The following is a 10,391-nucleotide window of genomic DNA, read 5'->3' on the forward strand; positions in this document are numbered from 1 at the left end:
AGTATTTCGTACATTTTACTTAAAGATGTCTTCATTTCACGATTATATTTACAAAATGAACTCGCTCCCGAATTTGTTTTCGAATGAACCAGCCAATCACGGCATACAACGTCCTGACGTGATTCCAATAAACCTTGGGTCGATTTCCTTAAAATTCCAGAAGGAGCGAATTATTTTCAACACAGCACGATTTTAATATAATTCTTTAATTACACTCTCTTTTCTTTGAAAGCTCTTTCTTCAAGTTCCTTATTAATGAGTATGACACTGGGTGGTATCCTGGTTTTGGCAGCACTTCTTAACCTTCATTCATACCTGAATATGAATAAAAAATTAACACTCACAATTTCCCACAAATTGGCGACAACAAAGCCACAATTACCACCCCACACTCCACATACCTTGGGATAGTTAATGCATCAGAGAATTTGGATCGAGCAAGTTTTTCTTTTGTTACTGTAGGTATTCTGATGAATTATATAATTATTGAATGACAAAGTATATTCATCAAAATAAAGGATAAACTAAAAATCAATCGAAGAGCGACACGGCGAAACAGCGAGATGGGCACTCGGTAGAGCACGTACCCCTGCAGAGATAGAGATTCGTAACTTCACCAAAATCTGATCCATTCTTCCTTGTCACACACCCAACCTGAACACCAAGTTTCCTCCAAATACGTCCACAACTTGCTGAGATATCCTCTACACAGACAAACAAACAAGCAGTCATAGACTGGTACTTACGAAATGGTCAACTTGCCCTCTGACCTTGTCTAATAAAAGCTGTCTCTCGAGAAGGTAGCGACGCAAACCAGAAGTTTCTACGATGATTCTGTACGAAACCATCAAAAATCGAATGTTTGACCTCATTGTGACCTTGACCTTTGACCGATTTTAACCAAAATCTAATCAGCGCGAGCCATCACCATCCTGAATCAAGTGGTCTAATTTGACATTGGTAGCATCTTCCGTTCTCGAGTTATCGTGCCTCCAAACAAACACAAACACACAAACACACAAACACACAAACAGAGGACGGAAGTCATCAATATACTTACGAAATCTCTCGATTTCATTAATAATAAGAAAGATGAAAATCGCATGATACTTGTGAAATCCATAAAAAAACAAATTTAACCTTAAAAATAATTGCTGGTTCAATTAAATTACCAAATATGCAAATCCTCTTCAAATTCCAAGTCAATCGGATGAAAACTGACAATTTCAGAAATTCAGCCTGTGTCAACTTTTTAGCTTGTGTGGACTTTTCAGCCTTTGTTGACTTTTTAGCCGATGTGGACTTTTTAGCCTGTGTTGACTTTTTAGCTTGTGTGGACTTTTCAGCCTTTGTTGACTTTTGAGCCGATGTGGACTTTTTAGCCTGTGTGGACTTTTTAGCCTGTGTGGACTTTTTAGCCTGTGTTGACTTTTTTGCCGATGTGGACTTTTTAGCCTTTGTTGAATTTTTAGCCTTTGTGGACTTTATAGCCTGTGTGGACTTTTTAGCCGATGTGGACTTTTTAGCCTGTGTTGACTTTTTAGCCTGTGTTGACTTTTTAGCCTGTTGACTTTTTAGCCTGTGTGGAGTGTTTTTTTGCCTGTGTTGACTTTTTAGCCTGTGTGGACTTTTTAGCCTTTGTTGACTTTTTAGCCTGTGTTGACCTTTTTAGCCTGTGTTGAGTTTTTCGCCTGTGTGGAGTTTTTAACCTGTGTGGACTTTTTAGCCTGTGTTGACTTTTTAGCCTGTGTTGACTTTTTAGCCTGCGTGGACTTTTTAGTCTGTGTTGACTTTTTAGCCTGTGTTGAGTTTTTTGCCTGTGTGGAGTGTTTTTTTGCCTGTGTGGAGTGTTTTTTTGCTTGTGTTGACTTTTTAGCTGATGTGGATTTTTTTAGCCTGTGTGGATTTTTTTTTGCCTGTGTGGAGTGTTTTTTTGCCTGTGTGCAGTGTTTTTTTGCCTGTGTTGACTTTTTAGGCAATGTGGATTTTTTTTAGCCTGTGTGGATTTTTTTAGCCTGTGTTGACCTCAAAAATATTGTTCGTTGAATTCAGTGACGTTCTGCAAATCCTATTCAAATTTTAAGTCAATGGGAAGAAAACTGTCAATTTTAGAAATCTCTCTGAAGTCATTGACCTTTGGGCTATGTTGACCATTTGGCCGATGTTGACCTGATAAATAATTTGTGGACGAATTAAATGAACAAATGTGGAACTCCTCTTCAAATTTCAAGTCAAGCGGATGAAAATTGTGGATCCTTGCTCTAATTCAAGGATGTGTGTGTGTTTTTGTGTGTGTGTGTGTGTGTGTGTGTGTGTGTGTTTTTGTGTGTGTGTGTGTGTGTGTGTGTGTGTGTGTGTGTGTGTGTGTGTGTGTGTGTGTGTGTGTGTGTGTGTGTGTGTGTGTGTGTGCATTTGTTTGTCACGCAACTCCTACAGTTCTGGGCTGATTACATCCAGACTTACTGCATTGGATCAGCATGACCCCACTTAGTGTATCGGGGTGTTTTTATCTCAGCCGGTGATTTTGGGGGGTGGGGAGGGACACAAATTCTCTCCGGCAATGTGTATCGTGTAGCGCCGCCTCCAGATGGAGGAAGTTATTGCAGGTCTTCACCATTGACCGTGCAGTATTCCTGTCCCCACGTTTTCCATTGCAGTGAGGTGTTTTGAATTTTTGCAGTGGATGTGTTTTCGATTCATGCACCGAACCTGGATTTTTTTCCCTGTGCAGAGCTGTCGTTTGCCCATACACCACCCAAATGAAGTATAAAGTTATGAGTCAGATTAACGTGTTGTATGCTTGGAACAAGATTTCCCATTGGGCGAGAACTCCACTAATTTTCGAAATTTGACAAAGCTGTTAACATTTGGCCGATGTTGACCTTTTGCCCTCATAAAACAATCAGTCTCAAGCTTGTGACTCCCTTTTCCAGGTGGTTAAGTTCAAATATAATTGTAATCTCTCAACAATTGATATACAGATTAACAAACATGATAAATGTCCAAACCAACCAATATAATTGTTAATTGTCAATTGGACAAGTGAAAACAAACCAAAAAAATAATAAACACCTTCAGGGTAGATTTATGATAAATAATATTATTCTTTTTTTCATTGTAAATTGCCCCATATCAACACAGGGCATCACAGAATATTTCAACTCATAAATGTTCCTCTCCACGGAAATCTTTAGTAAAAGGCGAAAGATTTATTCGAATTGAAGAGAAACCAGAGAATAAACGATTAATCTCCGTCTCATGTTTTTATACACATGTAACACGTTAACAAGAATGGCGTTTATCCAATCATCCCAAATAGATGTGTTTACTTTATTCTCTCATTTATAATTTTATAACATTTAAGGCTTTGTCAGTATTTTGTACATTTTACTTTAAGATGTCTTCATTTCACGATTATATTTTCAAAATGAATGAACACAATTTCCCACTTTCGCTACTCCGAAGCCACAATTATCACCGTTTTGGAATACACAGCCGTTTTATTTCAGGATATATATTGTGATAAATCACTTAATCTCACCAAGTCATTTGTGTCAGTCAGGCTTGGATAATTTATTAATTTATAAGCATTTTCATCTTAATATTTTTTGCTCTTCTATATTTCTCTCGTTCAGCCTGTGCCTTTGTCTAATAATGTGATACATCAATATTCAGTTCTTGGGATACACCAAAGATAGAACCATCTTTTCCAACATGTCATTTCTATTAGATTAAAAATAATGTCATTAAAAAATTTATTTTTGTTGAGTTGAAATAACACATATTGACATAATTGACCACAATACTTGGAATTTAATTCTTGGACTTGAAATGTTTGATAAACACCATTCTGTAAGAATTTTATAACTTCAACAGGTGGTGGAAGACCAAAACTATCAAAATAATATTTATCTTGACTATTAAAAATAAAAACCCAATGAGAACCGTTCCTATTATTATCTTCTAAGGTCATAATAATATTCTTTGTGTGTTCAGACACGTTTGTTAATTCATCTCATACAAATAACCACATTATGAATTTTTAATTTCTTACAATATTTGATAACATCAAAATTTGATGTTGTATTCTTTCCAAATTCTTTAAACCACTCATCAATACCCATTTATTTATAAGAAAGATATAATCCGTTACCCCTTTTAAGTTAATTTTTACACCTGTTTGTGCGAAAGAAGAAAGCATATCTCCAACGAACAATCTCGCTTTATCAGGCAGACTTTCAAGTTTTTCAGCAAAATCTACAATTACACCACTTCCACTAATTTGTTTCTTCAACTCTTTGTTATGTCTTTCCAATCATTTTTGAGCCCGGAGTTGAGCCTTCCTTTCATTGGCAGTTTTCACCACTGCTGAAATACCACCCGTCAATGCCCTAGCCGCACTTAAACAAGCAAATAAAGGAAATAGAAATGGAAGAAATCCTCCACTCGTCTCTCTTATTGAATATTTATTCAACATTGGTTGTGACATTTTAATTGTAAGTGAGCCAGTATCGTTCAAGATTTTAACCTGTTCTCTTGTGAGCAAAACATCAATTCTCACTGCTCCTTTTCTCTGAATTGTATTAACGTTAATCGTACAAGGCTTTCGATTTTGAATACAAGATGATAATTTATGAAGATTGATTTGATTCACATATACCCCAGTTGGCACTCATTTATTTCTCAAAAAATGTGAGACTAATCATAACACCATTATCTGTATTAATCTGTAATTCTGTTTCTTCCAAAAGCAAACAATATGTATTAACTTCTTCGCTCTCTCCTCTTTCAATGTATAGGGAAGTGTCCACTCGATTTGACTTTATAGTATCCTTTTGAGCACTCAGGTCAATCACATTGATTGTATACAGACTTTTAAATGCTGTCATATCCAAAATAGGTTCTTTATTTTCATTGCTTTCACACACCTTTTGGGAAGACTTGATTGCTTTAGCATAATCATTTTTTCCCCATTTAATTTCCAATCTATCTCGTGGATAAAATGTTCCATCCGGAGAAACACGTATTTGTTTCACCCGAGCATTAACACTCAAAACACTATTCATATCAGTAGCAGTATCACTATCTGCTTTTGAAAAAATGAGCCACAGATATCGTGACTTTCCTTCCAGAATACCCAAATTCCATGTGTAAGTGGTTTGGTACAGTTTAACGTGTTGGCATCTTCTTTTAAGGTATAATACTGTTACGTTTGAGGGGGGGGGTATGCATTCAAAGGGTAATTAGGATGTTTAATTAGGTATGCCATGCTGTTCGAGTTTACCAGGATCTCGATGTAATAAGTAGTAATTCAGTGATGATAAGTTGTCTAGTAAATGTTCATTTCTTCAAGGGGGGAGATGATAATTGTCACGTAATTAGATAGGGACACGGGATAGGGTAAGTGTGTCTGCGTAAACCCCTTTTGGTATTCTCTGAAGACTGGCCGTGACGTCACAGGACAGTTCAGCGGATGGCTCCGCCCCGTGATCACGATTGGCGGAAGGCGATGGCAGTGGGCCAATAAACGGCTCGATTGGAGGTGACGAGGGCAGAAGGATAAAAAGGTTCTGTTCGGGGTCGAAAAGGAAGAAGAAGAAGATTACAACCAGAACGCTCGTGTTTTTTTTTTGTGTGGAACCTGTGGTGGCAGAGAGCATCCTGGCTGCTGTGCTGAGTCGATCGTGCTCTTGATCATGTCTGGGAGCCTTGCCGAGCCTCGTGCCTCGCTTTGGTTGGCTCTGAGGTTCTGCTGACTCGGAGTGCGGGGTCGGGCGGCGGGTGGACCTGCCTCCCTCTCCTGCTCACGGCTTGGCACGGGAGCTGGTTCCCTGGCGGCTGTGGGCGGACTTGGGCCAGGACCAGGAGGTCGACAGCACCGCGGTTTCTCCTGCCCCCCCCCCCTGGCGAGAGCAAGGCCGGCTCGTCCGGCGCCGATCCAGGGACAGTTGCGTCCACACCACGGTCCAGCCTGACCACCAGAGATAGCTACGTTTTGTGTGTGTGTGTGTGTGTGTGTGTGTGTGTGTGTGTGTGTGTGTGTGTGTGTGTGTGTGTGTGTGTGTGTGTGTGTGTGTGTGTGTGTGTGTGTGTGTGTCTGCTTGGCGCCTTAGAGGGATTGAGAACTGTATATTCATTGGAATTGTCTGTGTTTTTCCCCACGCCCGATCCCACACCATCCCGTCAAATCGCCCCGGATCCCTCTTCTTGCCGAGTCTTGTTATTTCTAGTAATAATAAAAAAGGAATAAACATCATCAACTCAGTGAAAAGAGACTCGTGCCACCTTCCTCGTCCCGTTTGCGGTAGAGCGATTAGAACCGCCATGTTTGGGTTATAAACAAATAAATCGCCTCCATCGTTTCGGCTCATTCTACATTGGGGGGACTGTTCAAGTCCTGTGGACGTCACATTGGTGTCAGGGTGTTGGATGTTCGAACCCCTCTAAATTATATTTGGTATCGGGAGAACATACCAAGATTAAAATCTCGCCACGAATTGGAATATAAAATTACTATAGAAAAGCGCGCGAGCGCGGGAAAATTTTGGCGGGATTTTTCAAATTTAAATTAATTGGCGGCAAACAGGACTTCTGCACCATGGCGGATATGCAGATGTTTGAGGAGGAAGGCCACGTGTCTGGCAGCGAGTCGGGGGAAGAGGGGAGAGACGGGGGTAGGGTTGGAACCTCCCCCATTCCGAGCGTGGACCGTGCTTCATCGCCCGTAACGGGGCCGGCAGCGCCGGAAACCGGTGCGATGACGATCCAGACACTGTTGGAACGTTTAATAGGGGACATGACGGTACAAATGGCAAATCAATTCGTGACACAGAGGGCAGAAATGACGGCACAAATGGAAAATCAATTCGTGACACGGAGGGCAGAAATGACGGCACAGAGGGCAGAAATGACAGATCAATTGAGGGTAATGGGGGTACAGTTGGGTGCACGGATTGATTTAATGAGGGATGAATTGGGGGAAAAGATGGAGAAAATGAAAACTGAGATGCAGGAGTGTGTGGATGTTAAATTGTGAGAAATACAAAGTAAATTTGAGGATAGATTGGAGGAAACAAAGGTAGAAATTACATTGGAGGGGGAAAATATACGGAAAAAATTGGTAGATAAAATTGATGCAACGAACATTCTGGTTGATAAAGTGGATGAAAGCCTGGAACGTCATCGTGCCTGTGTGGATGCTCGTATGCAGCTGCAAGTTGAAGAGTGGGGAGAGCTGAGGAAGCAAGGGATGAATTTGGCGGAGGAGGTAAAAGGATTGGAGGCTCGTTTGGACGAACAAGATAAAATTATGAGCCAAGATGAAGTCTTGGATAAAGGCCTGGTAGAGCCGTCTTTTGTAAGTAGAGTGTCCGGGTTGGTTGAGGAGCAGCTACAAACTCGCGACGGAGCCTTGGAGGAGGTTGTGCGGGCCCAGAAGATCCTGCGGGAAGAGGTGAATCGGTCCATTCAACGTTTGGAACAGGAGGCAAAATTGACCCATGAGACCCTCACCGCAAAACATCTTTGGCCACAGTGGGCTCCGAAATTGGATACGCAGCTACAAGGGTGTTTGATCCCTGGGCCGGATTCGAACAAGGGAGAAACTGAGAAGCGGGCCACCGTAAAAGTGATCCCCCTGGTAAATTTCGACCGGTCAGGGAGCGTTGAAGCTTTTCTGACGCAATTTGAGTGCATTTCCCGACTAAACGAGTGGAATGAGCGAGAACGTACAGGGAATTTGGTGGCAACGTTGCGGGGACCAGCCGCAGACGTGTTAAACGTGATCGCGGAGGGGATGTTGACCAGCTCCCACATTTGCGAGGCGTTGAGCCGTCGGTTTGGGTTCGCGGCAAACTGTGATCTGGTGCGGGCTCAGCTCCAGCACCGCAGTTAAAGCCGGGTGAGACAGTGCAGGAGGTGGCACAGGACATTTACCAATCAGTCAGGATCGCGTATCGGGACCTTACAGTGGAGGCATGGGACAGACTGGCAATAGAGAAATTTTTAGCTGCTCTTCCGGACCCTGAGGTCCGAGCGCTAGTGGAGCTACAGGATCCACCCACCGTTCACCGAGCGGCTGAGTGCGCAGCCAGGCTGGCCTCGTGGAGGCGGCCGGGTCGGGTGCCCGAGAGGCCATCGGTGACGGTCCGACAGGCGGAGATCCAGGATCAAGGAGAGGGGCTGGGAGAAATTGGCATTACCCAAATGTTTCAGGAAATTTGCCAGAAACTGTCAAGTTTGATAAGGGGTAATTCGGTAGTTGATGCGCCAAAGTGGCGGGGTCCAGCCCAGCCAAAAGAGCAATTTGATTATGGCCGAGGGGGTCCGGAACCGGAAGAGACATTTCACCGATACTCACGGGGCCTTTTATGGGGAGTTGTTTCCGGTGCGGGCGAAGAGGACACATGCAACGATATTGCCGGTACTCGGCGATGGAGGGACCCTCCAATAGACTTTTAGACTCGGAGAGGGTGAATCCTCCTGCTGAACCGCCAGGTCTATCCGAGATGCCCTTTCATAGGTCGGGTCCGGAGATCACTGTCAGGGGTCGGGGAAACTAGATCGGGCTGAGCATATAGGGCCATGCTCGGCTGCTAAGATTGTGGCAAAGTGCCTCCTTTAGTGGAAAAAAATGAATTGTGGGAAAATTGGCATGGGTTTGTAAGTTCTGCTGGGTTTTAGAGTGACAATCGGGACAGTGGGTAATTGGTAAAAAAGCGGGCACGAGTGGCTGTCCAATGGCTGGTGCGTGGATCGGGTGAGAAGTGCTGTGTGAGTTGTTTTAAGTTAAGAAGTGAAATGTATGGTGCACACATTGATTTTTTATTGGGCATGGTGTGGTAACAGGGAAGGTCATGGTCGGTGAAGTGTTAGAAATGCAGGTGTCACATGTAAGGCCAATGGGGTGGGGGAGTCATGTGGGTTTTGTGGGTGGGGATGATGTGCTTGTCCACAGGGATTGCTGAAGCTCACGGTGAGCGTGAATTGCGACCCCCTTCAAGGAGATTCACCACCTGGTGGCTAATGGTGACAGTGTCTGGAGGCAACTGGGAGAGCGTCTGGTTGGGCGACCAAGGCGGGTAGGACCTTGGCGACCCAGGAAGGCCAGAGGAGCCAGTGAGACCCCTTCCAGAGTGTTGTACGGGATTAGAGCTGATGGCTACCAGGGGGGAGGGAATCAAAGGGAGCGGGGCGGAGAAACGTCCGGGTTGGACTAAAGCTTACCTGTGGGCATGGTTGCACCTGAGATGCCCCCATCATCTTGTGGTAACCCACCCCACGGCCACGACGGGATTCAGCCTGCATGATTAAAATGAGGACCATGACCTAGAAATGTGATGATGACCATGGTGTGAGTGTTGTGAAGATGTGTGAGTCCAACCCGATCCCGCACAACTTGACAGGTGCAGCAAGGCATGATGTCCGCATAATTTTGGGGCAAGCAAATTTGAAAATTGGTTCCCCAGGTAACACTGGGTCTATTAGCATCCACTGGGGGAGGCGGTCAAGTGTAAATATCCTGTGAATAGTGTCGTTAAGGCTTAGAGTAGGAATGTAAAGTATAAGTGTTGTGTTTTTGTGGAACCTGTTGTTTCCCCTCCCCAGATCACTGGAAGAGTGCTGGGCAAGAGCGATGATCCGGAGGATGGAGTGCAACTTCGCTCAGTGCTCTCATGTGATAAAATAATAATAATAATAAAAAAAAAAACGAATGATTGTTTAGGCGAGGATAAGGCCATAAGGGGGTGTTTGTACATTAAGCAGGATAGGTAAGTTAGCTGCGACTCGCTGCCCATTGCCCCTCCTACTTTATTTCGTTAGGTTAATTAGGTGTGAGTCAGTAAGTGTTAAGGCTGGTACGGTAGCGCCTGTGATATACCTTGCAGGAGCTGCGTTACCAGAGGAGGGGGCAGTGTTACGTTTGAGGGGGGGGTATGCATTCAAAGGGTAATTAGGATGTTTAATTAGGTATGCCATGCTGTTCGAGTTTACCAGGATCTCGATGTAATAAGTAGTAATTCAGTGGTGATAAGTTGTCTAGTAAATGTTCATTTCTTCAAGGGGGGAGATGATAATTGTCACGTAATTAGATAGGGACACGGGATAGGGTAAGTGTGTCTGCATAAACCCCTTTTGGTATTCTCTGAAGACTGGCCGTGACGTCACAGGACAGTTCAGCGGATGGCTCCGCCCCGTGATCACGATTGGCGGAAGGCGATGGCAGTGGGCCAATAAACGGCTCGATTGGAGGTGACGAGGGCAGAAGGATAAAAAGGTTCTGTTCGGGGTCGAAAAGGAAGAAGAAGAAGATTACAACCAGAACGCTCGTGTTTTTTTGGTGTGGAACCTGTGGCGGCAGAGAGCGTCCTGGCTGCTGTGCTGAGTCGATC

The 10,391-nt window shown here is 43.7% G+C and overlaps 1 non-coding gene across 1 annotated transcript; it reads right to left on the bottom strand.

The window, feature by feature from the left end:
• Positions 1-3,123: 3,123 nt before the first annotated feature.
• Positions 3,124-3,238, bottom strand: LOC147019241 (U5 spliceosomal RNA). The gene has a single exon (XR_015048991.1). It is a non-coding gene; the product is annotated as a U5 spliceosomal RNA (small nuclear RNA).
• Between the last annotated feature and the right edge of the window lie 7,153 nt (positions 3,239-10,391).

The sequence above is a fragment of the Eptatretus burgeri genome, chromosome 10, assembly GCF_056783735.1.
Source record: "Eptatretus burgeri isolate ZD-2024b chromosome 10, Ebu_testis_v1, whole genome shotgun sequence".
In the NCBI taxonomy this organism is placed as follows: Eukaryota; Metazoa; Chordata; class Myxini; order Myxiniformes; family Myxinidae; genus Eptatretus; species Eptatretus burgeri.